General features: G+C 39.3%; 1 long non-coding RNA gene across 2 annotated transcripts in view; it reads left to right on the forward strand.

Annotated features, from left to right (window-relative positions):
- Nucleotides 1-11,513: 11,513 nt before the first annotated feature.
- Nucleotides 11,514-26,342, forward strand: part of LOC139362767 (uncharacterized) — a 38,446-nt gene continuing 23,617 nt past the window's right edge. Inside the window, exons 1-3 of one of the 2 annotated variants that reach the window (XR_011622043.1) lie at nt 11,514-12,157; nt 15,069-15,190; nt 18,363-22,685. This is a non-coding gene — a long non-coding RNA (uncharacterized lncRNA). Of the gene's footprint in view, nt 12,158-15,068; nt 15,191-18,362; nt 22,686-26,342 lie in introns of those variants that run through there. The other variant, XR_011622044.1, reaches the window with a different exon arrangement.

Consider the following 26,342-nt stretch of genomic DNA (forward strand, 5'->3'; position numbering starts at 1 on the left):
ACCCCTGTTTCATCACCTCAGTTCTGACCACCTTGCATTCTGTCTTCCTTTTCCTACAAGGGCTCAATACCGACCGTCAGCATTACCCTTGGAGGGTATGTTGAATCTATTTCCTCCCCTGTCACTGCTTTGGTTTGAACCGTTTCGTTCAAATCTGTTACAGAAATCATTACCTGGCTCTTCCATTGTTCTTTATTTCCTCCAACCCTACTTCCCTTCTATTCTCCCTTCTTCTGCCAAAGCTTACTTGTAAAAACAACTGCTCGAGCCATTCATCCCTTAAGCACCTGATACTTCTTGATACTCTATAGAATAGTCCCAATTCCTATGCATGAGCTCGAGTGATATTCCCAGTCTCCCCATTAACGCCAGCCCCTCTCCATAGACTAGGCGTTGTGCACTCTGGGTTCAGCCAGAATAGATGTGTGTGGTCCAGGAGGAACATAATCCGTGCCTCCGTGCCTTTGTTTATGCTGTTCCCTATGCCTGGAATCATCTCTTGTCCTTTCTAGCCTGAAGAAACAAACCCTTTAGATATTTCAACCCTCAGCTCAGTTGTTACTTCCTTGTGAAACTGTAAACTTAGCTACAAAATTTGTCAAACCTGTCTTTGCTTTCAGAGTGCTTCGTTCATATCTCTGGTGTAGCTTTTCTCATTATTGCATAGTACGTTTGTGGTCTTCATCTGTGAAATGGGAATAAAGGTAATATTGACCTTATAGGGGTGTTGTGAGGATGAAATGAGTTATGGCCAGCAGGAGACCAGTGCCCAGTGCCTAGTTTGTCATGCCACGTGTTGGTGATTGTCATTAGCATTGTCCTTTATCCTCACTGAGGCTGTGATAGCCACAAAAATAGAGGCAGGTCTTATTCACTGTGTATCCTCAGCTCCCAGCCCAGCAGCTGCAAATGGAATTGAACCACAATATTTAATTTCCTCACTGCACTACCTCATGCACAGAGATGTTTGAGGAAACAAAAACAGGTTGAATTTCAGAAGACTTTTTCTTGCTACAGAAAAGCATTTTTGCAGGTGTTTGGGTGGAAATAAAGCCAAGTAACTTGGAGAAACCCTAGAATGCTATAACACCAACACCAGTTAGCTGGACTCTTGCAGTTTGTTGTCAGATAAGACATCCCCAAAGAGGCACTGAGACCCTTGGGGACCTGTGCTTAGAAGGTGCCTCGTGTTTGTAGCCGTGTCCAATTTCAGTGTCTGGAAGAAGGCAGAGGAGCTTCCAGCCAGATTGAGCATCTGTTCCCTGGCTGGCGGGCAGCATGTGTTCCTCACACAGATGGGGAACCCAGGGAGAAGCAGAGATAGATGAGCCCTCAGCCCAGTGAGCTTACACCGTGGGGATTTGTCAGAATGCTTTGTAGTGACTTTCCTAGGGGCAGAGAAGTAAAAATTAAGATAACTCTCGCTATTGGTTTCTATTCATTCTATCATTGAAAACCAAGTAAAATTAAGATCCCTTAGCTGTGTATTGAGTTCTCCATTCACATACCCTTGGCTGCAGCCACCCTGTTCCCTAAGCTGGTACTTCACTCTCTCCATGTCTCAGCCCCATTGAAATGCCTTCTTGTCCATCTGCATGTGTATGTAGCCTACTGATCTTTCAAGGCTATCCAAAATGTGATCTCCCTTTTCCAGATAGGCCAGGTCTTAGGACTCTGGCCACATCTATAGTCCTTTCTACAGGAATTCCCACCTGTAACTCTACTTCTGAGGGAAGTAGCCCAAATGGTCGCATGATTGTAACTCCCCAGCCTTGTAATCTGTGCCCCCCTTCTTCCTCTGCCACAGCTAACTGGGCTGGCCCTGGAGCATGGACCAGCAGATTCTGAGGTGAGCAGAGGAGAGCTTTGCCCACTAGGGATGTGATACAATGGACCAATCATATTCCCTCTTAGGCAGCTTTAATGTGAGCTAAAGGAGGAACTGCACAGTTAGTAGAAGGCAGGAAAAGAGGCCACAAGGCCATAGGTCTTTGAGAAGTTTTCAACAAGCCAAAGCCATAATTAAGCAACGCACACAAGATATGTTCAGTGTAGGATAAGTTAATTAGTTGACAGTGGTAGGAACGGTGGGTGTGCATGGTAGGAGCCAGGACCACGAGGACGATTATCTTGTACTGATAGACCCTAACCCCCTTCCTCTTCCCAACCTACTTTCCTGAACCCTGGGTCCCATTGAGGACCAGCTACATAATTTGCAGGACCCAGTGAAAAATGAAAATGTGAGGTTCTTTGTTCAAAAATTAAGAATTTCAAAAATGGCAGCCTTACTTGAAGTGAACCAAGTGTGTTTCTGTTCCTTATAACTATGATCGTTTGACTAACATAGTCCTCCATTAAGTCTTGTTCCCCTTCCTTTGTAAATAGTTTGACTTTGAAGTAGGGACAACTTGCAGTTTCTTTTTAACTCCCATGGCATTTTATTCTTAACTTTGAGAACTTAGCACTTTATTAGAGCCCAGGAGTTAGTGAGACTCACGTCTCACCTTCCCATCTGGAGGCTAAATTATTTTAAAACAGGTCTATGTCTGATTTATCTTTGCCAGCCTCACTGTCTTCTTATCCAGCTCACATTGTTATACCAACTAACTAGCAAAGGGATCATCTCTCCTCTATTGACGTGGGTTACCCATAGTAATTAGCTATGTGACTGAGGATAAGACCAAACTGTCCTGTTCTTGGGATAATCCCTTGCATAAAATATGCCCCTGGTGTTCTTAGGATTATAACAGTAGGGCATGTTCCCCCTTCACCCTTCTGAGAGAGAAAAAGCATACTAGTGATCACAGAATCACCACTCATAGACATTGGTTTCAATAATTACAGAAAGAGGCTTTTTGAGCTCTCAAGTTGGTAATGTAGGCTTATAGTTTATAGCACATTTATAAATATGCATCAGGAACTGTGCTAAATACTTTGCATCAGGAAATAATAAACTTTATGCATCAGAACTGTGCTAAATACTTTGTCCACATTATCTTCCTTAACTTGATTCTCACCACAAACACAATAGAGGAGTTTCTGTTTTGTCCACTGGGCAATAGGAAGAACTAAGGCTTACCTTACATTGACCAGGGGCACTGCCATGTTACTTGATACCAAAATCCATACTCAGCCTCTGCTTCCTGTTGCCTCATCACTGTGGGATTTCACCAAATCTAGGTTGTGGGCCTAGGCAAAACTGTGTCTACTGCTCCCTCCCTCCCTTATCTGAGACCATTTATTCCAGCTTTTGGGGGATTGCTACCTCTCCCACAGGTATGCATTGCCAGCATGCTTCCCCATCACTTCTATTAATCAAAGAGAAAAATTCTCTGCTAAATACAATAGGGAGTTTAGCATTTGCATTTTTTAAAAGAGTCCAGAATCTATATTTAATCTGAAGCATGATGCTTCTAATCTTTTCTATAGCAATAACCCTAAAGGGAGTGGAAGATGTTTGATCAGTCACTCCAAAAGGAAATTTTCTTCGAGTCTTACATTCTAATTTGTATAATCCATAACAATTTTGTTTTATACTCCATATTATGTTTATTTTGATGTTAACATACTATTTTAGATTACTTTATTAAATTCGATCGATGTATAAATCTTATTAAATTATTTAGTTCTACATCCCTACCCACTCCAAATCTTATAAGAAAAATGGAACTCTTGGAACATGTGCCAAATTTATCCTATGGATGCTTATATTCACTGGTTCATGTCTGAAATCCTCAACCCAAGAGGTTTAAAAGTCATAAATTAGAAAATTGTTAGAGGCAGAATTTGAGGATCAGAGAGTGAATGGGTGGCAGAGGGCAACGGTGAATCCCCGGTGGGTTTCAGCTCATACCTTGCTGGCCCATCTTCCTGACCATGCACCCAGGTGTCAGGGTGTCAGTTTCTAGACTAGTATATAGAAAAGTAAGAATGAAGTAGATACTAGTCCTGCTGTCTGGGCTGTTCAGCAGATGCTTGACAAATAGGATGAAGTTGGGGTGTCATGCCTAAAAGACCACAACAACTGAAACATGCCTTAAAAAGGGATTCAAAACCATGATAGAATAGTAATATTCAACTTCACTGGAGCACTAAAAATATACTAGACAATTGGCGAGGTTTTTAAATTTAAAAACGTGTTTTATTAATACATATAGAAGAATTTTGAGGTATTATTATCATCTGAATTTTATAGATGAGAAAAGTATGACTCAGCTAAAATAGCTTGCCCAAGGTCATATGTTAATAGCTGATAAATTACTTGGCAATATTTTTGATTGTCTACTCAATTGCCATTCCCTCCCTCCTTGCTAATAAAGCCATGATTGGGTTAATCCTCTTCTAAGAAGCCTTATCTTTTAAAAGAGGCTGGGTCCTTTTCCAGCTCCACTGGAGGTGAGAGGGATGTGAACTTTAATTGGTTGAAGCCATTTATGGTCATCTCGTTACCCTTGTCAAATGATCGGGTTAGACATGGGCAAAGAGGTGAGTAGAAGTCAGCAGGGAGGCTTGGGGATGGGAAAGTTTTCCTTGTTCTTAAAAATGGGGCACAAAGGAAGAATGTTTATTTTTACGCTTCTGGGCATTGTCATCCAAATACAGCATTTAAGACCTGTGGCACACATTGTAAAGGATCCAGATGATAACTTCCCTCAGAGAAGATTTATCCTGTCTTCTGCTCAGGAGATACAGGGATAACTGATCCCATTAAACCAATCAGTGACTAGGGAGAGTTGAGCTTGTTACCGTTCTTGAAAGACTGTGCCTACCTCTGATTCTACTCTATTACTAAAGTATAGTTTTCACAGTCTTTTGACTGCGAGACTGGTGTGTTTCACTGGAGCACCTTCCTCTGGAAGTATTGCACTCTGATGTTCATCTGCATTACTGTGAGACTGCAGGAAACCCCACTCAGCTTTTCAGAGGTGCTCTTCTTAGATGTTTAGCATAGTGCCCCAGCTTCAGAATGCTGTGAATGTCTTGGGGAGAAAATGGTTCTTGTGTTAGGCTCTGTTCTCTACCCTTCTGATATGGTTTGGCCGTGTCCCCACCCAAATCTCATCTTGAACTGTAGCTGCCATAATCCCCCTGTGTCATGGGAGGGACTCAGTGGGAGGTAATTGAATCATGAGGGTGGGTTTTTCCCATGCTATTCTTAAGATAGTGCACAAGTCTCACAAGATCTGATGGTTTTATAAAGGAGAGTTCACCTGCACATGCCCTCTTGCCTGCTGCCATGTGAGACATGACTTTGCTCCTCTTTCACCATCCGCCATGACTGTGAGGCCTCCCTAGCCATGTGGAACTGTGAGTCAATTAAACCTCTTTCCATTATAAATTTCCCAGGCTTGGGTATGTCTTTATCAGCAGTGTAAGAATGAACTAATACACTTTCCCTTCCTACTTGGACATCAGCCTCCCCGGCTTTAGTTTTGTCTCTCAGCCCCATGAGACCACCCAAAGTCTCCCTGGTATCTCTGTCCCCGGCAGTGACCCAGTACTCAAAGTTTAGGTGCTCAGCTTGTTGTCCTGAGCCCAGATTTGGCACATACCCACAAGGACAAAAGGCTGCAGAGTCAGCACACTTTGCCACAGTTCTCCTTGTTCTAGAATCCTGTGCCCTCTCGTCCCTATTGCATCAGCAATCTTCTAACAGAGGATTTTTTAATTTTACCCAGTTTGTTTAGTTTTTTTTAGTGGGAACACAGGTCAGCTACAAACTACACCAACTCTTACTTGGAAGTTAAAGGGACTCTGTTGCGTTTAAATTAAAGTAGATGTTGTAAAATGACAAATATCTCAAATATCTTTTCTAATTTTTATTATAAAAATTTTCATTTACACAGAAAATTTGAAAGAATAGTGAATCAATGTCACATACCCACCACCCACATTTTTTAAATTATTATCATTTTGCTATATTTGCTCTGTCATCTAACATTTGCTGAACCATCTCAAAATAATTTGCAAATATCATGATCCTTTTATCATAAATAATTGAGCCTGTATCTTCTAAAAATAAGAAAATTCCCTTTTGCCATAATACCATTACTGCACCTAAATTTAATAATTTCTATCAAATACCTGATCCATAATTAAATTTTGTCTATTGTCCCAAAAATATCATCTCTACTAGTTTCTTCCAAGTAAGATAAAGTCATGCATTGATTTTTTTTCTGACCTAGCACTCTCTTTTAAATGACATAGCAATTTTAAAATGATAGACAACTGATTTAGGTTAAATATTTTGGTAAGGATACAACATAGATGATGCTACATAGCTTACATTGCATCATATTAGCAGGCACATGTCTCATTGCTTCAATATTATAGATGCTAATTTGGTCACTAGGTTAAGGGGATGACAGTCAGATCTTTCCACTATAGAGATTATGTTTTCCCTTTGCTATTGCCAGGTCACCTGGCACAGGGCAAATGTCCTGTTTCCCACTAAATTTTTACTTGTTGGTTTTAGTATTTATTGGTAATCCTTGCCTCAATAAATTATCTTATTGGAGATTGCAATATGGGTAATTTTCTAATTCTCTCATTCCTCCTACATTCATTATCTGGCATTCTTCTCTGCTAGAAAAGAATTGTTTTAAAACTTCCACCTCATCAACTGAGGACGAACTATAATGTCTCCTAAAAATGGAGGATAAATTTTAGTTCCCCTTTTATAACTAACTTTCTGAATAAGGGGATGATATGTCACCTTTAATGGTAGCAAATTTATTTTTTCCCCCCTTTTGGAGTATAACCATGGACTTTTATTTATTCAGTGTGTTTGATGAATTATAGTCATTATTCTCTTGATGTTTAAATTATTCCAAATATTGCCAGTGGTAGCTCCTCTCAGTTGGCATGCATGTGATAATTAAGGACTTCTGTGCTTTCTGGAACAATGTTCTGTGTTTGTACTTACTCTAGCCATTTCTCCAAGAAGCCTTGGTTGCTTTAACTGGAGAATAGTATATGAATCAAGATAATTGAACTATCAGGGCTTATTACTACAAGAATGACATTGCTTGAAACCCTTTCAGTGGATAGAGACACTATATATATAGTATATGTAGTTTTGAAAATCATGAATTTTCATCGATATTTCTAATTAAAATTTAATATTACATTTTGTCTAAACTTCTTTGTATCTCTTTTCATTCCCACTGAAAATCTTGGACCTTAATAATATGTTTCCTAGCTTTCTCTGTCGTACAAATACATAAGTTAATTCAAAATTATAGTGCTATATTATATGATACCATTAAATCTTGGAATATATTCCACTAAAATGAACAGTCAAAAGTCAACTGAAGTCATTCTTTACCTTACCAATTTGTTATATTCTCATGTTCCTGTTTTTAGTTTGTTTTCAGTTTTACAGTTCAGCTATTTTAAAGTTTTATTTTGCTTTTAGTATGTAAATGCTTTAATCATCTCCTATTCACCCCATTGGTGAGGGAGAGATTCCCACCATAGGGTTTTGGGGGTGGCTGAACACATACGACCTGACCCTGGACAAAGGAGATTGGCAGCAGTTGATTAGTGATGTATACTCATGGCTTGGGGGAGCAGGTCACAGCACACCATGCAGGGCCACACAGGGAGGGTCACACGGGGATAGCACTCAGGAATAGAGTGAACAACCCAGGAGCTATTGGAGGCAGGCTTTGTAGTACCAAGGGGCCAAAGTGCCCCAGGTTCCCATAGGAAGATGTGTGTTTGAATAATGCTGTGGACTGGTGGGGAACCAAAACCCTCTACTCAGGAAGAAGCAGGAACTGTGTCTGTCCCTTTCATAAGAAGGGTTGCTTGGCTAGAGGACCTTATCTGCAGAAGCAGAGTCAGGAGGGGAACTTAGGGTACAAGGCCCTCCTGCTCTTATCAGATGTCAAGGCAGAACATCATGGAGCCTTAACTGAGGTCTTCTAGCACAGGGACACATTTATATGTGGTTCAAAATCATATACAAAAGAATCCCCAGAGAAGTACTGTTTCCATCCTTATTCCTTCCACTCTCTTACATAAGATAGTTTCTTTTTTGTTAGCTTCTGATTTATTTTTCTAGTGTTTCATTTGGAAAATAATAAGCAAATCAGCAAATCTTGCTCTCTACTATTTATTATCCACCTATCTACCTACCTGTCGTTTTTTGCTTCCTTTGTAACAGAAGAAGCACACTTACATACATCATTCTGCATCTTGCGTTTTTAGCCAGAATACTCCATATTAGTACATAGAAATTTTTTTCTTTTTTCTTTCTTTCTTTTTTTTTTTTTTCACAGCTAGGGAGTACACCATTGTGTGGAAATAACTACAGTTTATTCAACTAGTTCTATATTAGTAGATGTTTGAGTTGTTTATAATGTTTTGATATTACAAAAAGTACCATAATGAATAACATTATGCATATGTTATTTTGTCTTTCTGGGGTTATATCTATGGAATAGAGTCTAAAAGTGGAATTGCTGAGTTGAAGGTTAAATTCTTACATAACTTTATTAGATTTTGCCAAATTCATCTTCACATGGAGTTTTCCACTCCCAACAGCAATGTATGCCTCTCTATTCCCTCAACAACAGGGTATATTGCCAAACTTTTGAATTCTTTGCCAATCTGAGAAATGTTTTATCAGTGAAGTTTTATTTATATTTCCCACCTGAATGAAGTTTGTGGATCTTTGGTTCATTTAATTGCTATTTATATTTATTTTTGTCAGAAGTATTTATTCAGTTTATTCAGGTCTTTTGCTCAACATTTTCATAGGTTTCCAGTCTTCCTCTAGATTTTTAAGAGCTCTTTATATGTTGGGGAGAATAGCCCTTTTTTTTGTAGTGTAAATAGCAAGTATTTACTCCCAGTTGAACCTTTTTCTTTTCAATTTGATTATGATGTTTGTCGCTATGCAAAATATTTTTATTTTACTATATTTGATTTAATAATATTATTTTATTTTTATATTTTCCCCATTCCCAGTTAATAGATGAATTCATCTATGTTTTCTTCAAGTACTGCATGGTTTCTTTTCTTTTTTTCTTGCAGTTAGGTCGCTGATCTATTCGGAGTTTATGTTAGTGTATAGGGTAAGGTACGGATTCTATTTTAAGTTTTTCCAAATGGTTTATCAATTGTTTCAGTACTTGTTCTGATAATGGCTATTTTCCTAAGTGGTTTGACATATCATCTTTATAAAATATTAAATTTCCACATATACTTTTTAAAGCAATATTTATTGAGTTTCGCTGTTGATGCTATATTCATTTGATTAAAAGTACTGGAAGTTTTCCTTCTTTACCTCTGCTCTGGAAAAATTCAAACAGCATTGGGTGTATATGCTCTCTGAAGGTTGAGTAGAATCTCTGTGAAACCATATGAGTCTGGTGCTTTGCGGGAGTTGTAGCTCCTTCATAATTTTCTCTATTTCTCTATAATGTTTTCTCTTTGACCTTTACTACATTCAGTTTTGATAAATTATATTTTCCTAGAAAATTATGCATTTCATCTAGGTTTTATAATTTATTGCCATAGAATTGTTTAAAATAATCTTTTAGGTATTAAAGATTTCCTTTCTTTCAATAGAAATTTCCCTTTTGTCATTTCTTATTTTGTGTAATTGTGCTTTCTCCTTTTATTTCTTTGGAGTAGTTTGCCTGTTTTGTTGACTTTGCAGAGAACACACTTTAAAAAAATTAATTGTACCTACTTTCTGTATTTTAACTTACTCTCGTCAGTCTTTTTCAAAACAAACAAACCTGAAAATAAACAACCATAGGGAGTCTAGCCTTATTGTAACAAAGAAGACTGCATCCATTACACAGATTCCCCACTCTTCCCCTAAGTTCAGCCTTTATGATTTTCTACATCTATGTTTTGGATTTCAAATGCCTGCTGATCCATGTAGCTGAACCGTAGACAGTCTCCTTTTTCAAGGTTCCTCTAGATTTTTGCTGACTTCTCAGTAATGATAGGCATAATTCATTTCTATTGTCTCATCTCCTTGCTTTACAGGCAAATAAAGCTGCAATTCCAGGAACCAAGGTCTAAAGCAGAGGTGCTTGCAATGACAGGGGAAAATGCCACACACCAAGAACAGAAATTACTTTCCACACTAATGGGGAAACACTGTTCTTCCTAATCCCAAATCTGAGGCAGCTCACTGGGGATTCTAAGCAGTAAACTTCCTATGGGCCTTGGGAGAAATTGGCCCAGGGCTGAGAGGGTGCGTGATGGGCAGACAGGTGATGTGCGCTCACTGGTTTCCTACCTCCCTCCCCAGTTCTTCCCTCTGGGCAGGCCCCTTGTCTTTTTGTTCACTTTCAATGCACCAGATTGTCTGACACCCAAACCCAGTGAAACTCTGCTTTTAGATTTATTTTTATTTGTTTTAATTACAGAAAAATTTAATTATGCACAGAAGTCAAGCAAGTGATAGAATGACCTCCACACACTGATGTACCAATCACCAATATTCTGCCAATTTTTTTTCATCTTGCACCTTACATCACATCATGTCATCTGTAAATTTTTCAGTGGTGACCCTTAAAACAAACAAACAAAACACTACAGGCTAGGCACAGTGGCTTATGCCTGTAATCCCAGCACTTTGGAAGGCCAGGGTGGGCGGATCACGAGTTCAGGAGATCAAGGCCATCCTGGCTAACACGGCGAAACCCCATCTCTGCTAAAAACACAAAAAATTAGCCAGGTGTTGTGGCACTCACCTGTAGTCCCAACTACTTGGGAGGCTGAGGCAGGAGAATTGCTTGAACCCGGGATGCAGAGGTTGCAGTGAGCCAAGATTGCACCACTGCACTCCAGCATGGGCGACAGAGCAAGACTCTGTCTCAAAAACAAACAAACAAACAAAAAATTACACAAAATGTCATTTTCACCTTTAACAAAATAATGATTCCTTAACATCACATACTAGCCAGTACAGGACATATTCCATAATGGTCTCAACAATATCATTCTCTGGTTGTTTTAACTGAATCAGGATCCAAACAAGATCCACATAAACTTTTGATGATTCAGAAAATGCAGATGAGTTGGAATATGGTCTAATATGGTCCAAGTCTGAATGGTTAAATTATTTTATAAATTCTACAACTTTCAGATCCAGGCAGACATACAAATCAAACCAATAAATTATGCCTTTTTTCACAAAAAATAAGAACTTTTTATTGTGTACTAGTAATATTTATGAAAGACTGCCCTGAACATGCTAGAAGCACTTGAAAGCAATATTCTAAGCTTCAAAAAAAAAATACATACGGATTGTTTTTTCTGGTTTTATAAGCAAGGCAATTTCATTCCTGAAATGTGGGAAATAAGAAACTTAGCAAGAACAAAAAATATTGCTTAGTTCTATTACTTTAAATAATTGAAATGTTTTGTCATATTTTCTTGAGGTAACCTTCAGTCATATATTTATTTTCTTTTAGAATGAAATGATTATATATATAATTTTATATAGTATTTAATAGCTTAACATAGATAATGATCATTATATCTTTACTTATTCTTTAAAAATACTTTTTTTCTTATACTTTAAGTTCTGGGGCACATATGCAGAACATGCAGGTTTATTACATAGGTATACGCGTGCCATAGTGATTTGCTGCACCCATCAACCCGTTATGGTTCTGTATTTATGTTCTGTGCTAACTGAGATAGCTAGACTCACATTTTCATTCACTGGTGGCCCCAAAGGAATGTTTTCTTCTGTACTCCTTTGACAAGTCCTCTGTGCTGGGAGATCTGCTGTTCTCTTTAGAGCTGGCAAGCAGACACTTTTGTTCATGTATTGATGAAATCGAATATTATATCTAAAATACTATGCATGATATATTGGCTCTAAAGATGTCCTCCAGCAAGTGCTTCCTCTATGTTTATATTGCCTTCCCCATCAAGACATAGAATCTGCCTTTCCTCTCCTTAAAATCAGGCTGGTTTTGTGGTTTACTTTGGCCAACAGAAAGAGGCAGAAGTTACACTGTGCCAGTTTGGGCCCAGCTCTTCACAGGCCTGGCAGCTTCCACTTTTGCTCTCTTGAAATCCAGCTACCACGTAAGGAGATCTCAGCTTTCCTGCTGAAGAGGCTGCATGGAGAAGAATCCTGGAAAATGACAGGACACCTTGGACATTCAAGCCCTAGGTGAGCAGTCAGATGAGTGCAACCACATGAAGGATCATAGCTGACACCACCTAGAGCTGAGATGAACTGGCACTGCTGAGCCCTGACCAAATTGTAGAATTATAAGCAAACACATGGTTGTTTTAAGCCACAAAGTTTGAGGGTGGTTTCTTGTGCAATAATAAATATTTTCTCTACTATGCATGGATCCCTGATTTTGCACATTTAAAATAAAATTCAGTGTGTGATAATTGTTACTGAAAAGACATAAAATACTGAGGGAAATCAGAACAGGGAAAATACATGTAGGCAGAGGCATTGGGGAATCCTTCACAGAGAAGATAGTAATTGAAATCCATTTCCCTCAAGAGATTTTACACATACCCCCCACTACCACCACCACCACCACTGCTTTCATATTAAGATTTAAATAAATAACACATCCTGACAATTTACTTGAACCCTTCTGTCCAGTTGTTTGCATTTTAGTGGAGGACTACATTAAGAAATGGTGGCGTTTCAGAAACAACCACAGGGAAAGACTTTGTCAGAACCTTTGCAGCACCAACCAACTTGTGTCACATGGTTGATCTTTACTACATTTCCTGGAAGGGTGGCTCTATTTGTATCCCCTACCATGTCCACAGGATGCCACAAAGGGACAGTCTCCCATTCAAAGCTATATGTTTTGATTCTCTCTTTGGAGCTCACTATAAGCCTCGAAATTAACCAGCTCAATACAAAGACTTCTGTCTCCTTGCATTTCCAACCAGTGATAACTGTAGGCAAACTAACCCTGCATCTTCAGTCTTCAAAAGGTAGCTACGTGTGTCAAGCTCTTCCATCATAAAAATTTCAAACTTGCACTTAGTTGAAAAGTCAGCAATATGGCAAGTATGATGGTTAATATTAAGTGTCAACTTGATTGGATTGAAGGAAACCTAGATAGCTGGTAAAGTATTGTTTCTAGGTGTATCTGTGAGGGTGTTGCCAGAGGAGATTGATATTTGAGTCAGTGGACTGGGAGAGAAAGAGCCATCCTCAATGTGGGTGGGCATCATCCACTTGGCTGCCAGCTCAGCTAGGACAAAGCAGATGGAAGAAGGTGGGATAAGCTGGCTTGCTGAGTCCTCTGGCTTTCATCTTTCTTCTGTGCTAGATGCTTCCTTCCCTTGGACATCAGACTCTTTGGCCTTTGGACTCTCGGACTTACATCAGTGGTTTGCCAGGGGCTCTTGGGCTTTCAGCCACAGACCCAAGACTGCACTGTTGGCTTCCCTGCTTTTGAAGCTTTTGGACTTGGTCTGAGCCACTACTGGCTTCTTTCTTCCCCAGCTTGCAGATGGCCTATCGTGTGAGCCAATTCTCCCTGATAAACCTCTTTCATGTGTAGATATATTCTATTCTGTTCCTCTGGGAACCCTGGCTAATACAGCAAGTAAGCAGATAGATTTAGAAGACCAAACCCAGTGAAGCTAGGTTTCTAGATCTGACATTGGAATCCAGTAAATTTAAAGATGCACATACTATGTGACCTAGTAACTTGGCTCCTAGTATATATCCTCAGTGTGTCCAAGGTGACAGTATGCAAGTGTTCACGAAATGACAAAAACTTGGAACCACTTTACATGTCGATGAACAAAAAATAGCAGAAAAACAAATACGTGTATATTCTTACAATATATAGCAACAACACAGAACTAGAATACATATATTAATATCCATAAATCTCAAAAATAGGTTGAGTAAAAAAAAGCAAGGCACAGAATACCATTTACAGTATGACATCATTTATAAAGCTTTGAAACATGCGAAGTAATACAATGTATTATTGTGAATATATACATATGTATACATATGTAGTGAAGTTTAAAATATGGGAATGATAAACAGCAAATTCAGGATACTGATTACATCTTGGGGGGATATAGAGGAAAGGGATTAACAAGGGATATAAAAGGTCTTTAATTATGACTATAATATTTTATTTAAGTTGGGGAGTAGGTACATGAGTCTCAGCATATTGTTCTTGGTACTTCTCTGTATGTCTGAAATATTTTTCTTGACATTTAAATGAAAGTAGATGAAAAAAATTGTCTTAGGGTGAATGGACTCTCATTGGAGATCATTAAGGCAGTTTAAGTAATAAAAAGTACACTGAGCTAGGAATATGAAGATCCAAATTCTGGTTCCATTTCTGCTCAGTGATTCTAAACAAACCACAAGTCACTTTTGCTCTCAGTGCTGCATTCTCCTGTACTGAAAGGAGAGATCTCTAAAGATCCTGCCAACCCCAAAGAGCACTTAAATTTTCTTTCAACCTCAAGTTCTTCCAAATCCATGTTATATTTCTCAAGGGTAGCAACATGTCTTAACTACTTACATTTTCAGTGTCTTTTCCATTGTCCATAGATTCTCAATAAATTTTAAGGTCCTACATAATAATATGATAACTTATAGTGACTGAGTAACAGCCACAATAAAAATGACAAAATCTTTTTTTCTCATTATTAGCTTTTCCTAAGTCAAATAGCTTGTTAGAAGTCACCACACTCAGTTTTGTGTTCCACGCATGAAGTAGCATCCCAGAGAAAAAGCTGTCCTATTCCAGACTACACCTTAAACCCTGGCTGGATGTGCTGATCAAGTATGTTTTTGATTGCAAGAGACTGAAAAAGAGAGGGAGAGAGGGAGGGTAACTGCATGTGTTATCATATTAACTAATCCTTGCAGCCAGAAAAGAATTTCAAAATGATGCGTCTTTGATGAAGAGTTAGTGGTAATTATCTTCTTAAGGATGAAAAGTTCAAAATGTCAATCTGATTTTCCCTCCTTGCAAAGCACGTGGAAACAGAGATAATTTGGGTAGCGTATATACCTCTTCTATTAATGTGACTTTTCAAATATCTCTTCCCCCTTCTTTCTTCCCCAGCCATTGCTTGCAAGTCACTTTGGATCTCACTTTGTTCTGGAGTCTCTCCATGCATTTTTTGTTCGTGTGTACTGTGGAACCCTTATGAACAAACAGCAGGGAGATTTTACCAGGAACTGGAGGTAACAAAACAACTTGTTCAAAGATAAGAAAATCAAGGCTGAGTTTTTGTCTAGTGACCTGGTGAGGAGTAGATAAACCTTTAAGGATGTAATTTTACTTGGAAAAGGAACTAGGTTAGCAAAAAAATCACAATTCCCATGCAGACCACTTATGCTAGATGGCTTCAGAGATTACAGCTAAAAAAGTGGAGAAGTATTCAACTGAATGGAATAAATGCCAGAAAGTTTATTACCTAATTTGTCCTATCGTACATGGTGCACCAAAGGAATGCAGCCACAGAGTATTGAAATGATTAATCATTGAGTTTTTTCTTGATTAATCATTGAAATGAAGGCACTCAGAGTGCACTTAGGTGCTATTAGGTAAAAGCAGACACTTCGAAGTTGTTTTGCTCAGTGAAGCATAATATTGCTGAGGCTACTATGTGGAATGTGGGGAATGAGTTTATCGACTCTTCTCATTTATTGTCGGGGGAGGAGATTTAAAAGGAGACGTCTAACCCTGGCTGGCTTTGTTTCTCTTATCATTTTGGGAAATGATTCCTTCTTTCCCTTAGAAAGGCCAATCAATTTCTCATGTGACTGGAGTGACCTGACAGGAACACACTTTTTGAAGTAAATTAGATTGAGTTTGGTTCATGAAAAACACAAAGGAAGCCAACTCTGTGGGAGCAAACTATAGTTTGGAACCCTGTGTACTCTACATGTTCAGAAGATGAAAAGTAGGACATGTTCAGCCAACATTTTATTATTTGGAGCATGATTCTTTGTAGAGACAGAGCTGACTATTGTAAACAGTGGAGAAAAGCTACTAAGTGAACATAACCGTAAATGTAGAAGTAAGCTTACCCACCTAGGGACAGATATCCATGAGATAGTGTGATAAATCAGAGATAAAGTGGAGAAACAATGAGATTGATTATGAGAAGGGGTGGAGAGTTTGGGGCAAGTGATGTTGGTCTGAAAACTATGGAGAAAGTTTATCTCAGGCAGAAATTTGAAGAAGTTTGAGGTGTGATAGAAGAGTCTGCTGGGAAAAATGACTTGAAGTAGCAGTGTGGTAGACACAAGGATGCACTGCCCAGCTCCCCCATCAGTGAAGCCTCATTGCCCCAACTTCTGAGAATGTCATGGGCCAACAGCCTTCAAATGTCAGCCCCTTTAGGGATTGTCCCCTCTGCAGAAAGCTACCTCCTCCAATGTCACACCCTTTCCCAGGGCAGCCTGCATCCAGTGACTGATCGATGTGGCAACTTCAGTTAGCAAATAAGCTGCACATGCCTAGGACCTTAAAGATGTAAATGGCAGCTTCTGTACTGCATTCTAGAAGTGTCAAGGTCCTCTGCATAGCAGCAAGTGCATAGAGCACTAAGTTGTCTGAACTGAGGAGGGGTGTGTGTACTGGAAGGCCACAGCTGGAGGCTTGGCAGTGGACTAGAAGGTTTCTCAGCAGCTCTCCATTTATAAAGGTCAGTGACTGTAGGGTTGGCTGCGCTCAGGGCTCAACAAGATGACTTGGAGGGACAAGGCTGAAACATTCACTTGCTGGCCAATCTAGCTCCAACTTCTGGTACAAATCAATGTTGCATGACAAAGATTCTAATTTTAGCTTCATACATTTCCTCTGTGAATATATGTGGTTGTTTATTACCATTACTAATTTAACATTCAATAACATTAAGGAAAGAAACAATGAGTCAGACACCATCTGTGTGCATCTTGAGCAATTAGTTTCTTTGAAACCAGAGGCAGAGAAACAGGTTGGTTTTAAAATCTGCTCATGAATCGGGACACTTTTGTCTGGTTTGCAATCACATTTGTGCCTTGTAGCCCAAAACAGTAATGCTTGGGACTTGTCTACTCTTCAAGGTGTTATAAGTTTGAGAGGAGAATGTCTTCACATTCAAACTCTCCTCTATTGCTGAGGACTCTAAATTGCTTCTGTCAGGCAACCTGAATTCTACCCTCACTTCTTGGGCACTTGAAGATAAACTGTTTTGTAGTTCACAGCTCTAGGTCCTGAAACACTTTGCTATTAGCAGAGCCTCTTGCGCAATCTTCACTCCCTTTTGTGTGTAGCTGCATAAAGTCAATAATAAATTACAAAATTGGTCACTTGGAGGCTGGACACAGCCAGTTCCAAGTTACAACTCAGCTTACTGTCACCTTCATTTCCACTCTGGTTTTGCCTCCTCAGTGGTGCTGTGATGAAATTAAGACTGACTTTAGGAAGACACAGCATGATGGAAAATAGAAATTCAGTGCTTTTTTGTTGCTTTCTAACAATAAAAAGTTTATCAGGCAGAGGAATCCTTTTGTTTTCATCTAACTTTTCCTAAGTTCTCCTTAAGTTAGTCAACATACTTCATCAGAAAAAAAAATAGTAAAAGGAGCAATTTATCAATAATTCACCAAGTGGATGTTAAGTATCTGAATAGTATCTGCTAAGGAGGAATGAGGACTGCAAGCATAGTTTTTTCTTTTTTAAGATGGAGTTTCGCTCTTGTTGCCCAGGCTGGAGTGCAGTGGTGCGATCTCTACTCATTGCAACCTCTGCCTCCTGGGTTCAAGCGGTTCTCCTGCCTCAGCCTCCCTAGTAGCTGGGATTACAGGTGCATGCCACCACACCCACCTAATGTTTGTATTTTTAGTAGTGATGGGGTTTCACCATGTTGGCCAGGATGGTCTCAATCTCTTGACCTCGTAATCCACCCGCCTTGGCCTCCCATAATGCTGGGATTACAGGCGTGCAAGCATACTATTTTTAAGAGAATGAATCAGTCATTGTGGTAAACCTCGGTACTGCTCTCCAGTATTTCTGGCTATCCTCTCCTTTTGGACACTTGGGAGGGCTGCACTTTCGCACTTTGAGGCTAGGTGTGGACCTAGGATTTGCTTCAGTCAATTAAATAAAAGCACAAGTCATGTATACTACTTCCAGGTGGACACATTCAACAGCCAATGTGCAATTTTCCATGTTTGCTTTTTTTTTCTGCTATGACAAATGAGATATCTTGGTGAAATAGTGACATCATAAGATGGTTTGTAGTAATTCTGTGACTGGAGCAGAGCCCATCACCAATTATCATTGGATATATAGTGAGAATGATAAATATTTATTGTGTTAAGCCACTGAGTTGTTTTATTCTTTTTGTTTTTTCTTTTCCTGTAGCTAACCTTGCCTATCCTAGCTAAACTAACTAGTGTAACACTAATCAGACCCAGAGAAAAGAGCAATATTGACATCTGAGGATCACATAATAAAAATGTCTTCTTGCTACTTGGTCAACAAGCCCTGTTCTCTCTATGATTATTTTGTCATTTTTATATGACAAGGGATAGCCAAAGATCACCAAATATTTGAAAAAGCCTCCAATTTGAGAGGCCAAGTACAAAGCAAATAGAAAAAAAAAAGTCATTTAGTAAAAATATACAAATAATTCATGTAGCAGGATCAAAAAATCTATCATTTATATTTTCAGAAAGATAAAATATATTGCATCAATGAAAAAAACAAAGTAAAATAAAGGAAAATAATTTAAAAATTGAAAAAGAGCTCTTAGAAATAAAAAACATGATGGCAAGAAATGTCAAAATGATTCAGTAAAAATGGAACTCATCTAGAATAAAGAGAAAAGTTCAACAAGAGGGAGAATAGAAGTGAAAAGGTAATCTGATTAGAAGATTGCTACAGGCTGAATTATGTCCCTCCAAAATTCATATTTAAGCTCTAATCCCCAATGTGACAGTATTTGGAGATAGTGCCTACAAGGAAGTAATAAACGTTAAATCAGGTCATAAGATAGAGCCTTGATCCAGTAGATCTTGTATCCTTGTAAGAAGAACATATGTCAAAGATCTCTCTCTCTACACACACACACAAAGAAAAGGTCACGTGAGCACACAGTGAGGTGGCAGCTGCCTACTGGCTAAGAGAAGAGAACTCAGAATAAAACCTGCCTTGCCAGCACCTTGATCTTGGACTTCTCAGCCTCCAGAACTATGAGAAATAAGATTCTATTGTTTAAGCCACGCAGCCTGTGGCATTTTACCATGGCAGCTCCAGCAGACTAAGACAAGGATCAACCCCCAAGATATAATTTCTAATTAATATGAGTTCCAGGAAGTCTGAACAGAAGGAGAGAACAGAGGAGGAAATTATCAAAGAAATAACACAATAAAAATTCTTAGAGTAATGGATTAACAGAGTAGCCAGCACAATGAATAAAAGAAGAAATTGTTGAAGGCTCACTAGAATGGCATTTTAAAACACCAAAGGCTGGGTGTGGTGGCTCACACCTGTAATCTCAGCACTTTGGAAGGCTGAGGCAGGCAGATCACCTGAGGTTAGGAGTTTGAGACCAGCCTGGCCAACATGGTAAAGCCCACCTCTATTAAAAATACAAAATTTGCCGAGTGTGGTGGCACACCCCTGTAGTCCCAGCTACTTGGGAGGCAGAGGCAAAAGAATTGCAAAACCGTGTCTCAAAAAAAACCAACCAAACAAAAACACCCACCAAGGATAAGAGATACAAAAATCTTCCAAAACAAAACAAACAAATGAACAAAAAACACTTATTGAAAAAATGGCAACCAGAATATCATCAGACTTATCAACAGCAGCACTGGAACTACAAGATAAAAACACAATGCCTTTAAAATTCTGAGGACACGTAATTTTCAACCTAGAATTCTATACCTGATCAGACCATCAAGTGTTAGTGGAACTATTACCTGTACAAAGTCTCAAATATTACACTCTTACACATTTCTCAAAAAAATTCCATGTGTTCCACCAAACATATTTCAACATGATGAGAGTAGTAAATATTTATTATATATTAGCTCATTTGATCTTCAGGACAACCAAATAAGGCAAGTACTGTTCTTTTTACCATTTTACAGACTGGAAAATTGAGGCATAGATAGGCAGTGTCTCCAAGGTGGCACAAATAATTATATAGAACTGGACTCTGAATTTAATCTAACTCCAGAGCCCATGTTTTTAGGCACTGTTTTCCATGACCTCTACAACAATCACATTTAATTCACTAAACAATGCACCCAACACAGAAGAGAGTCAAAGGAGATTCTAAAAATAGCACCTATACTGCAGACCCAGAGAAAAATTAGTCAAGATTGGAATAAAGAAATGAGGAACTCTAAGAAAAATATCCCCAGGAGAGAATAAAAAAGGGATAGTTTATCTGAAAGTTTTGACCAAAATAAAACTATATTGAGATGATGGCCTGGGAAAATTTAATTTAAAATGAAAATATGAAGCTGGGAGTGGTGGCACATGCCTATAGTCCCAGCTGCTCAGGAGGCTCAGTTGAGAAGAATGCTTGAGCCCAGGAGTGTGAGACCAGCCTGGACAACTAAAGCAAGACCCTGTATCTACTTTTTAAAAAGGGAGGAAGAAGAAAATCTTTTTTAACGTTAAGAAAAACCAAAGTGAACAAATAATGCTAGTTTACTATTGAACTAGGATATAAAATCATTTATATGTTTACAGTGTATGCTGAATATTGATTTCATGAAAAATTATAGTTAAAATATATTTAGAGGCAGGACTTCCAAGTATGGTGGAGTGAAGAGATTAGAAAATTCTGTTGGCAAAAAGCAAATATAAAACTAGACAAAATTGTGAAAACAACAATTACTTAAGGGCTCTGGAAATTAACCAGAGGCAAACAACATTTAAAGAAGCATTTATTCACAAAAACTGCTTGTACTTACTTTGGGGAAGAACAGTGTGAGTTTGCCACCTTTTTTGTCTGGTGGTACTCTCATCCCCTTCAGCTCAGTTGGTGAGAAAGATAGTTTTCCCAGGCAAGAGCTGACTGTGGAAACCAGTAGCTTGACAGCCAGAAGGAACTGACTTGGTTGGGAGCAGAGAGCAAAAATCAGCAGACAGTGTCATTGTCAGTATAAGTAGAAAACTTGTTAGAAAACAAACAGGATCACCCGGAGCAAGATGGCCGAATAGGAACAGCTCTAGCCTCCAGCTCCTAGCACAAGTGACATAGAAGATGGGTGATTTCTGCATTTTCAACTGAGGTACTGGGTTCATCTCACTGGGGAGTGCCGGACAATCGGTGCTGGTCAGCTGGTGCAGCCCGACCAGCGAGAGCTGAAGCAGGGTGAGGCATCGCCTCACCTGGGAAGTGCAAGGGGGAAGGGAATCCCTTTTCCTAGGCAAGGGAAACTGAGACAGAGAACACCTGGAAAATCGGGTAACTCCCACCCTAATACTGTGCTTTACCAAGGGTCTTAGCAAAGAGCACACCAGGAGATTATATCCCACACCTGGCCAGGAGGGTCCCATGCCCACGGAGCCTCCCTCATTGCTAGCACAGCAGTCTGAGATCTAACTGCAATGCGGCAGCGAGGCTGCGGGAGGGGCGCCTGCCATTGCTGAGGCTTAAGTAGGCAAACAAAGCCCGGGGAAGCTCGAACTGGGTGGAGCCCACCACAGCTCAAGGAGGCCTGCCTGCCTCTGTAGACTCCACCTCTGGGGACAGGGCATAGATAAACAAAAAGCAGCAGAAACCTCTGCGGATATTAATGACCCTGTCTGACAGCTTTGAAGAGAGCAGTGGATCTCCCAGCATGGAGGTTGAGATCTGAGAACAGACAGACTGCCTGCTCAAGTGGGTCCCTGACCCCTGAGTAGCCTAACTGGGAGACATCCCGCACTAGGTGCAGACCAACACCTCACACCTCACACGGCAGGGTACACCCCTGAGATGAAGTTTTCAGAGCAAGAATCAGACAGCAACACTTGCTGTTCAGCAATATTCTATCTTCTGCAGCCTCTGCTGCTGATACCCAGGCAAACAGGGTCTGGAGTGGACTGCAAGCAATCTCCAACAGACCTACAGCTGAGGGTCCTGACTGTTAGAAGGAAAACTAACAAACAGAAAGGACATCCACACCAAAACTCCATCAGTATGTCACCAGCATCAAAGACCAAAGGCAGATAAAACTACAAAGATGGGAAAAAAGCAGGGCAGAAAAGCTGGAAATTCAAAAAATAAGAGTGCATCTCCCCCTCCAAAGGAACGCAACTCATCGCCAGCAACGGATCAAAGCTGGATGGAGAATGACTTTGATGAGTTGAGAGTAGAAGACTTCAATTGATCAAACTTCTCAGTGCTAAAGGAGGAACTACGTACCCAGCGCACAAAAACTAAAAATCTTTAAAAAAGAACGAAAGAATGGATAACTAGAATAATCAATGCAGAGAAAGCCATAAACGAACTGACAGAGATAAAAACCATGACACGAGAAATACGTGACAAATGCACAAGCTTCAGTAACTGACTCGATCAACTGGAAGAAAGAGTATCAATGATTGAAGATCAAATGAATGGAGTGGAGCAAGAAGAGAAGTCTAGAGAAAAAAGAGGAAAAACAAATGAACAAAGCCTCTAAGAAATATGGGATTATGTGAAAAGACCAAATCTACATCTGATTGGGGTGCCTGAAAGTGAGGGGGAAAATGGAACCAAGTTGGAAAAGACTCTTCAGGATATCATCCAGGAGAACTTCCCCAACCTAGTAAAGCAGGCCAACATTCAAATTCAGGAAATACAGAGAATGCCACAAAGATATTCCTCGAGAAGAGCAACTCCAAGACACATAATTGTCAGATTCACCAAAGTTGAAATGAAGGAAAAAATGTTAAGAGCAGCCAGAGAGAAAGGTCGGGTTACCCACAAAGGGAAGCCCATCAGACTAACAGCAGATCTCTCGGCAGAAACTCTACAAGCCAGAAGAGAGTGGGGGCCAATATTCAACATTCTTAAAGAAAATAATTTTAAACCCAGAATTTCATATCCAGCCAAACTAAGTTTCATCAGTGAAAGAGAAATAAAATCCTTTACAGATAAGCAAATGCTTAGAGATTTTGTCACCACCAGGCCTGCCATACAAGAGACCCTGAAGGAAGCACTAAACATGGAAAGGAACAACCGGTACCAGCCATTGCAAAAACATGCCAAAATGTAAAGACCATCGAGGCTAGGAAGAAACTGCATCAACTAACGAGCAAAATAACCAGTTAATATCATAATGGCAGGATCAAGTTCACACATAACAATCTTAACCTTAAATGTAAATGGACTAAATGCTCCAATTAAAAGACACAGACTGGCAAATTGGATAAAGAGTTAAGAACCATCAGTTTGCTGTATTCAGGAGACCCATCTCACATGCAAAGACACACATAGGCTCAAAATAAAGGGATGGAGGAAAATCTACCAAGCAAATGGAGAACAAAAAAAAGCAGGAGTTGCGATCCTAGTCTCTGATAAAACAGACTTTAAACCATCAAAGATCAAAAGAGACAAAGAAGGCCATTACATAATGGTAAAGGGATCAATTCAACAGGAAGAGCTAACTATCCTAAATATAGATGCCCCCAATACAGGAGCACCCAGATTCATAAAGCAAGTCCTTAGAGACTTACAAAGAGACTTAGACTCCCATACAGTAATAATGGGAGACTTCAACACCCCACTGTCAACATTAGACAGATCAACGAGACAGAAAGTTAACAAGGATATCCAGGAATTGAACTCATCTCTCCACCAAGCGGACATAATAGACATCTACAGAACTCTCCACCCCAAATCAACAGAGTATACATTCTTCTCAGCACCACATTGCACTTATTCCAAAATTTACCACATAACTGGAAGTAAAGCACTCCTCAGCAAATGTACAAGAACAGAAATTATAACAAACAGTCTCTCAGACCACAGTGCAATCAAACTAGAACTCAGGACTAAGAAACGCAATCAAAACCACTCAACTACATGGAAACTGAACAACCTGCTCCTGAATGGATACTGGGTACATAACAAAATGAAGGCAGAAATAAAGATGTTCTTTGAAACCAATGAGAACAAAGATACAACATACCAGAATTTCTGGGACACATTTAAAGCAGTATGTAGAGGGAAATTTATGGCACTAAATGCCCACAAGAGAAAGCAAGAAAGATCTAAAATTGACACACTAACATCACAATTAAAAGAACTAGAGAAGCAAGAGCAAACACATTCGAAAGCTAGCAGAAGGCAAGAAATAACTAAGATCAGAGCAGAACTGAAGGAGATAGAGACACAAAAAACCCTCCAAAAAATCAATGAATCCCAGAGCTGGATTTTTGAAAGGATCAACAAAATTGATAGACCGCTAGCAAGACTAATTAAGAAGAAAAGAGAGAAGAATCAAATAGACGCAATAAAAAATGATAAAGGGGATGTCACCACTGACCCCACAGAAATACAAACTACCATCAGAGAATACTATAAACACCTCTACGCAAATAAACTAGAAAATCTAGAAGCAATGGATAATTTCCTGGACACTTACACTCTCCCAAGACTAAACCAGGAAGAAGTTGAATCCCTGAATAGACCAATAGCAGGCTCTGAAATTGAGGCAATAATTAATAGCCTACCAACCAAAAAAAGTCCAGGACCAGAAGGATTCACAGCCAAATTCTACCAGAGGTAGAGGAGCTGGTACCATTCCTTCTGAAACTATTCCAATCAATAGAAAAAGAGGGAATCCTCCCTAACTCATTTTGTGAGGCCAACATCATCCTGATACCAAAGCCTGGCAGAGACACAACAAAAAAAGAGAATTTTAGAACAATATCCCTGTTGAACATCGATGCAAAAATCCTCAGTAAAATACTGGCAAACCGAATCCAGCAGCACATCAAAAAGCTTATCCACCATGATCAGGTGGGCTTCATCGCTGGGATGCAAGGCTGGTTCAACATACACAAATCAATAAACCTAATCCAGCATATAAACAGAACCAAAGACAAAAACCACATGATTATCTCAATAGATGCAGAAAAGGCCTTCGACAAAATTCAACAGCCCTTCATGCTAAAAACTCTCAATAAATTTGGTATTGATGCAACGTATCTCAAAATAATAAGAGCTATTTATGGCAAACCTATAGCCAACATCATACTGAATGGGCAAAAACTGGAAGCATTCCCTTTGAAAACTGGCACAAGACAGGGATGCCCTCTCTCACCACTCTTATTCAACATAGTGTTGGAAGTTCTGGCTAGGGCAATCAGGCAAGAGAAAGAAATAAAGAGTATTCAGTTAGGAAAAGAAGAAGTCAAATTGTCCCTGTTTACAGATGACATGATTGTATATTTAAAAACCCCATCATCTCAGCCGAAAATCTCCTTAAGCTGATAAGTAACTTCAGCAAAGTCTCAGGATACAAAATTAATGTGCAAAAATCACAAGCATTCTTATACACCAGTAACAGACAAACAGAGAGCCAAATCATGAATGAACTTCCATTCACAATTGCTTCAAAGAGAATGAAATACCTAGGAATCCAACTTACAAGGGATATGAAGGACCTCTTCAAGGAGAACTACAAACCATTGCTCAATGAAATGAAAGAGGACACAAACAAATGGAAGATCACACCATGCTCATGGATAGGAAGAATCAATATCGTGAAAATGGCCATACTGCCCAAGGTAATTTATAGATTCATTGCCATCCCCATCAGGTACCAATGACTTTCTTCACAGAATTGGAAAAAACTGCTTTAAAGGTCATATGGAACCAAAAAAGAGCCCGCATTGCCAAGACAATCCTAAGTCAAAAGAACAAAGCTGGAGGCATCACAATACCTGACTTCGAACTATACTACAAGGGTACAGTAACCAAAACAGCATGGTACTGGTACAAAAACAGAAATATAGACCAATGGAACAGAACAGAGTCCTCAGAAATAATACCACACATCTACAGCCATCCTATCTTTGACAAACCTGACAAAAACAAAAAATGGGGAAAGGATTCCCTATTTAATAAATGGTGCTGGGAAAATTGGCTAGCCATAAGTAGAAAGCTGAAACTGGATCCTTTCCTTACTCCTTATACGAAAATTAATTCAAGATGATTAGAGACTTAAATGTTAGACCTAATACCATAAAAACCCTAGAAGAAAACCTAGGGAATACCATTCAGGACACAGGCATGGGCAAGGACTTCATGTCTAAAACACCAAAAGCAATGGCAACAAAAGCCAAAATTGACAAATGGGATCTAATTAAACTAAAGAGCTTCTGCACAGCAAAAAAAAACTACCATCA

Source organism: Macaca nemestrina, chromosome 4, assembly GCF_043159975.1.
Source record: "Macaca nemestrina isolate mMacNem1 chromosome 4, mMacNem.hap1, whole genome shotgun sequence".
Taxonomy (NCBI): domain Eukaryota; kingdom Metazoa; phylum Chordata; class Mammalia; order Primates; family Cercopithecidae; genus Macaca; species Macaca nemestrina.